Raw genomic sequence first — 6,000 nt, 5'->3', positions numbered from 1 at the left:
TTCAGACTTGATCAAATCAAGGAGATCCAAACATAGTCACATGGTCAAATTGTTGAAAGACAAAAACAAAGGAACCTTGAAAAGAGCAAGGTAATAATAAATCATGATGTCCAAAGGATCCTCAATGAGATTAACAGCTGCCTTCTCATCAGAAACTATAGAAACCAGAAAGCAGTTGGAAAATATATTCATGTGCTAATAGAAAAAGACTGTCAATGTAGTCTTATATCCAGCAATGCTACACTTCAAAAATGAAGGAAAAAATAAGACATCCTAAGACAAACAAGAACTGAAAATTTGTTCCTAACAGATGAATTCCTACCCTGCCAGAAATAATAAAGGAAGTCATTCAGGCTGATGTGAAAAGGCACTTGACAGTTACTTGAATCCACATGAAGAAACAAAGAGCATCAGTAAATGTGATTGCATAGGTAAATATAAAATATAAAATTAGTGTATTTTTGTAACTCTTTGCTTCTATCTGATTAAAAAAAGGACTGCATAAACAACATTTACAAATCTATAATGATGGACTCATAATGCATTAAGACATAATTTATATGCCAATTATAGCCCAAAGGAGGGGAAAAGGAATATAGATATATTCAAGCAAGTTTCTGTATTTTATTGAAATTGACTTAGTATTAAAACCAGCTTGATTTTTTTTAAGTTATGGCATACAGTTAAAACAATGCCTAAAAGGAAATTTATAGCTGTAAATGCCTATATTTAAAAACAAAAGAGGGGCTCCTGGATGACTTAGTAGGTGAAGTATGTGACTCTTGATCTTGGGGTCACAAGTTTGAGCCCACGTTGAGTGTAGAGATTACTTAAATAAATAAATACTTAAAAAATTAAAAAAGAAAACAAAAGAAAGATTTCAATGACCTAAGCTTCCACCTTAAGAAACCAGAAAAAGAAGAAGAAAAACACACCCAAAACAAGTACAAGAAAGAAAATAATAAAGGTTTGCATAGAAATGAATGAAATAGAAGGTAGAAGAATAATCATGAAAATAAACAAATCAAAAGTTTGTTTTTTGAAAAGATCAACAGAATTGACAGACCTTCATCAAGACTGGCTAAAGAAAGAAAGATAGAAAGAAAAACTTGGAAGACTTAAACTACTAAAATCAGTAATGAAATAGGGGACGTCATTACTGTCCTTACAAAATAAAAGGATTATAAAGAAATCCTATGAAGAACTATAAGTCAAAGGAACTGTAGGGTGAGTGACAATGGATGACACAGTGGGAACAAGAGTGGACAGATAACTACATGATGATGGGGGGGGAGGTTCTAAACATACACACACACCCACACACCTTAATATGGCCTAAGGCCCAAAAGCTTAATTAAACATGGGCGGTGCTCCAGAGTAATTGAGGAAGAGTTCCTGCTAGATAGGGCTGTTGCTTATATTAGACTGTAAGAGAAAATAAAGAATTATATTATTTCTTCCACACTTGAGATTTGTACATACTCCATTATCTTAACAAATGGAAATTATAATTTCAAGCAATAAAGTCAAGATCATGCATGATGGAACACCTCGAGTGACAGCTACCATCACTGTTACAGAGTATTGGACTTCCAGTCTTTATCTGTATGTTGTGTCTATATCTCAGATATGCAAGAAATGTAATTTGATTTTCCATAATTCATCTTAATTTTTATTTCTAAGTCTACTGGTAGCAGAAACTAGCTGTAGTCAATTTATGATTTTTCCCTGCCATCGAGTTGCATCTAAATTTTCCAGGGAGCTTACATGGATTTACATTCCTACCTGCCAGCTTCTCCTATTGGTCCATGTAAGAATCATGACCACACAGTCTTTCCAGGTCTGGATCTACCTCAAGAACCTTGGGCAGGTTGCCTGTGTTGTTCTGGAGTTTTGGAAACCTCTTGTGGTTTGAAGTCTTTCACCACAGCTAAGTCACACCAGGGATGGGGAAAATTATACTCCCTGGTTGATACTAGAACTTGGTCCAGATTCAACATGCAGATGTCTTTTCTGTCCTATATTTATTGGGCAAGGAAAAATCTGGACCCTATCTAGCTTTCCTGAGGTTTGACTCTGATTTGGAGACACAGGTCTCCTATGAGGTCAAGTCTCCAAACTTGTCTAGTTCTATCATAAAACATTATTTCATTGTATAGAGGAAGTATAATTTACTGCCAGTTTCTAGTTGTTCTATATTTAGATTGTATTAATTATTTGCTATCACATTATGTTCTCTTGAACATCTTTATAGTAAAAGCTGTATCCATTTTCATTGTTATTTCTTTAAAAGACATTCCTAGAATGTCAATTTACATGCTAAAAAATATGCATATTTTGGGGCTTTTCTGTATGTTGCCAGATCAAACCCTAGGAATTTACCTCAACAAAGATGTATGAGAATCCCTACTTCCCTACATGGTAGAAGATTTAGCAATACATTAGTTACACAAGTTGTATCTGTGTTATATATTTGTGTGCAATTTCTGTACTGTTCATGATTCTTTAAGTTAAAAAAAAACACTTATAATTTTTTAAATAGCCAGTGGAAAACCACTAACATAGTTAAGGGTTGAAAAGGAATTTTTTAAAGGCTAAACTGTGAGGTTGTTCATGAAGCATGTGACTAAGAGACTAAGAGACCACTTCCTGGCAGGTTAACAAGATTATCGATCAGCCCTCCTCCCCCATTTATTGAGATAAAATTCATTATAAATAAAAAAGGCCCATAACAACAATAACTATTGTTTGTTGTAGTAAGCAGAATGGCCCCCTAAAGATGTTCACACCTAAATCCCTAGATGTGAATGTGTTACATTTCATGGCAAGGAGATTGAATGAAATAAGGAAGGTTATGAACTTTAAGATAGGAGTAGGCCCTGTCCCAAATTATCCTGGTAACAGGAAGTTGGAGAGATTCCAAGTATGAGAAGGATTAGTGCCTTGCTATTGGCCCTTATATGTAGAAGCCCACATCCAAGGATGAGAGAGGGACATCTAGGAACTAAGGGAAGTTTCCAGCTGGCAACAAGGAAGAAAATGAGAACCTTGCTCTATATCTGTAAGGAACTGAAATCTGCCTGAGTGGGTTTACAAGTGATTCTTTTCTGAGTCTCTACATGAGATCCCAGCCAGGGGATACTTCGATTTTCATCTGTACTTCTAACCTATGTAATTGTAAGATAATACATTTGTGTTGTATTAAACTGCTAAATTTGAAGTGTTGGTTACTGCAGTGGTAGAAAACTAATAAATATTTATTTATTGGCTGAATAAATAAATGAAAAAACATACATAAATGAATACAAATGAATGAATAAATGAATCAAATATGGCTTAACAGTGGAAATTGTTATAAACTTTTCTAAAAGAGTTGTGGATTCTGAGAGCCATTTTACTTCCAAAGTCCTTTGAATCTTTCCTTTCACTCTGTGGATCCACGTCACAGTTTTGTCCCATCTGTGGCTTCCAAGAGGAGACAATTACATGCTGGAACCACTATCTCTGCCCTCATATAATAAATAAGATTTATTATAATTTTTAGTGTGTGGCAGGTACTTGTGATTTCTCATAATTATCACATGAAGAATGTGAACATTCCCCATCCAGCACACAAACTATTACTATTCTCACCCAGTGAATTCAGAATTAAGCACCTGCATACATTCATTCTTTTTCCAACAGGTATTTACTAGACACCTGTCCTGAGTATAATTTTCTGCTAGCCTTTGAAGCCATTACAAAATAAATATAGATAGCTTCCAAATGAAAAAGTGATTTATGTTCTATAAGTTTATTTCTAAATTAGGGCTTTGACACTCAGAACACATTTCCACATAGAAACAATTCTAAAAACATTGACTTGGCACCTAAATCAGCCCACAAAAGCCCATTCAACTCAAAAGTTACTTGAATGACTCCTTAAATAATTTAACAGTATTTATGTTTTTCTGTGGGAAAAAAAAGTTTCAGTTCTTCAATTTGTAATGTTAGGAGCTCAACATTCCTCCTGGAAGAACTGACTCCTTCAGCAGTGGTATTGTGTATCAGAGGCTCCATTGTATAATCCATTTAAGAAAAAAAAAAAAAACTTTTCTCTATATGTTTGCACCATCTTATTTTGTTTTGTTTGTTGTAGTTCTCTGTGTCTAGAAAACCAGTTATTCTTATGTTGGATCATCTTATTCTCTCTTCCATGTCTACTATCTTCTCTCTAGTTGCTTTATTATATCAGATTGTGTAATCATCATTGTTAACCAGGCATCTGTACATCTGTCACATTAACTATTTCATTTCTTAGAAATTCTAAATGGAAATAAAGGGCAATTAATACTACAGAGAGGTCAGTGCACAGATCCAGAATCTAAGTCTTCTTAACTTTTCACATATTGTCATTAGTAAAGGTGACTTTATAAATGTTACAGTCAGAGGGACTACCTGTGATTTTTAAGACATCCCACCCATGCCAGGAAGTGTTCTTCTACTTGGAGACAAGTCATGTACATGAACTATTCCAGTATGTAGGTTGATAGATGACTTATAGAATATTGTAGCTATAGAGAGATGACATGGTATAGACAGAGATAATAAGTTACATACAATAGTAAGTAGAATAGACTGGAAATATTTTAGAAGTTAAGAAAATAAAATTCAGCTTGTGCTTGCCTCAACCTTTCAACAATCTCCAAATGTATGGATAATTTCCTTGCTTATAATTTTATCTCTTCTTTGTAGACTCCTTTCCCCCTATCTTTGTCATCTCTGTATATCTAAATCTTACCTGCCTTTATGGCCCAATATTGTGCACCTTTTCTAGGAAACCTTCCTCACCTTGAGATAATCTGCCCTTTCTCTCGTTTCCCCTGACAACTCATCACTGACATAGTAGAATGCAAATGTATAGGTGTGCTGAGAAGACTGCAAGGATGGACTTTAAAAACAATTTTTTAAGCAAATGATGAGATAAGTTGAGATATCTATAAAAGAAAGAAGCAGGGAGAACACTTCAGAAGTGGTAAAGGTGGTAAGAGAAGATGATGAACAAAGCATCGGGGCTGGAAGTTAGAGGGATGGCTTTCTGGAAACAGAGGATCCCTATTGAAAACAGCAGGAGGCAAAATGTTCAAAAGTAGTTGGGGAGCAGATGGTGTGGGACCTTTCACAATGCCTCAGGGATGAAGAGCTTGGACTTCATCCTGAAAGCAACAGGAAGCCATCACATGCACTGTTAAAGTAGGCATTTAGGAAGATTAATTTGACAGTGGTGTGTAAGATGGATGCAGGGAGCTTATTAAAAAGATATTTTAGTAATATGAAAGTAGCAGGTACAAATTCTAAAGGTCCTAGTCAAGTGTGCAACAACATAAACAAGACCCATAACTGTCTTCATTTTCTATAATTCATTTTAATTCTGGAGCTAAGCCTCCATTTTACTTGCTGGAGAAAATTTACTCCAGTCATTTCTAGGCAGAATAATGTCTATTCTGTGGTTTTTTTTTTTTTTTCAGGGTTTTTAACTCCTTTATTTTAGGACATGGTGAAAGCAGTGCAAAGGTAGACATGGGAGATACTCCCACACCACACTTTCTCCACACCACAGTGAAGCCAGGAGGTCACTCCTCTTGTCCTTAATGTGGGTGTGGGACAGTCATTGGGAGAAGAGACTGTCCACACAGAATCCTCCTTATGAGAAGTTCCCTTATTCTGATGGTGAGGATATTTGCAGGTCCCTCTTACCAATGACCCCAGTCTCCAGAACTGGGGGGCTGTGGCAATTTCAGTTGCCATCCACACCACTCCAGCCTGTGACACTAGGTAGATTGTCTTTAGCTAGCATTCGAATGTGAGCCACCTTGCGGGTTCTTTGCGATGATGGCAGCATGAAAGGAGGGGGAGGGGAGTTTGTCTCCCAGTTTTACAGTTTGCTATCTTCCAATCCTATTCTATCAGAACAACTTTCTATTTATGGGTCCCCAAACTTAAATAAGAAGATCAGTGATG

This window comes from Mustela nivalis (genome assembly GCF_964662115.1).
Source record: "Mustela nivalis genome assembly, chromosome: 14".
Taxonomy (NCBI): domain Eukaryota; kingdom Metazoa; phylum Chordata; class Mammalia; order Carnivora; family Mustelidae; genus Mustela; species Mustela nivalis.
The sequence above is the reverse complement of the archived record's forward strand: the minus strand, read 5'-3'. Positions refer to the sequence as shown.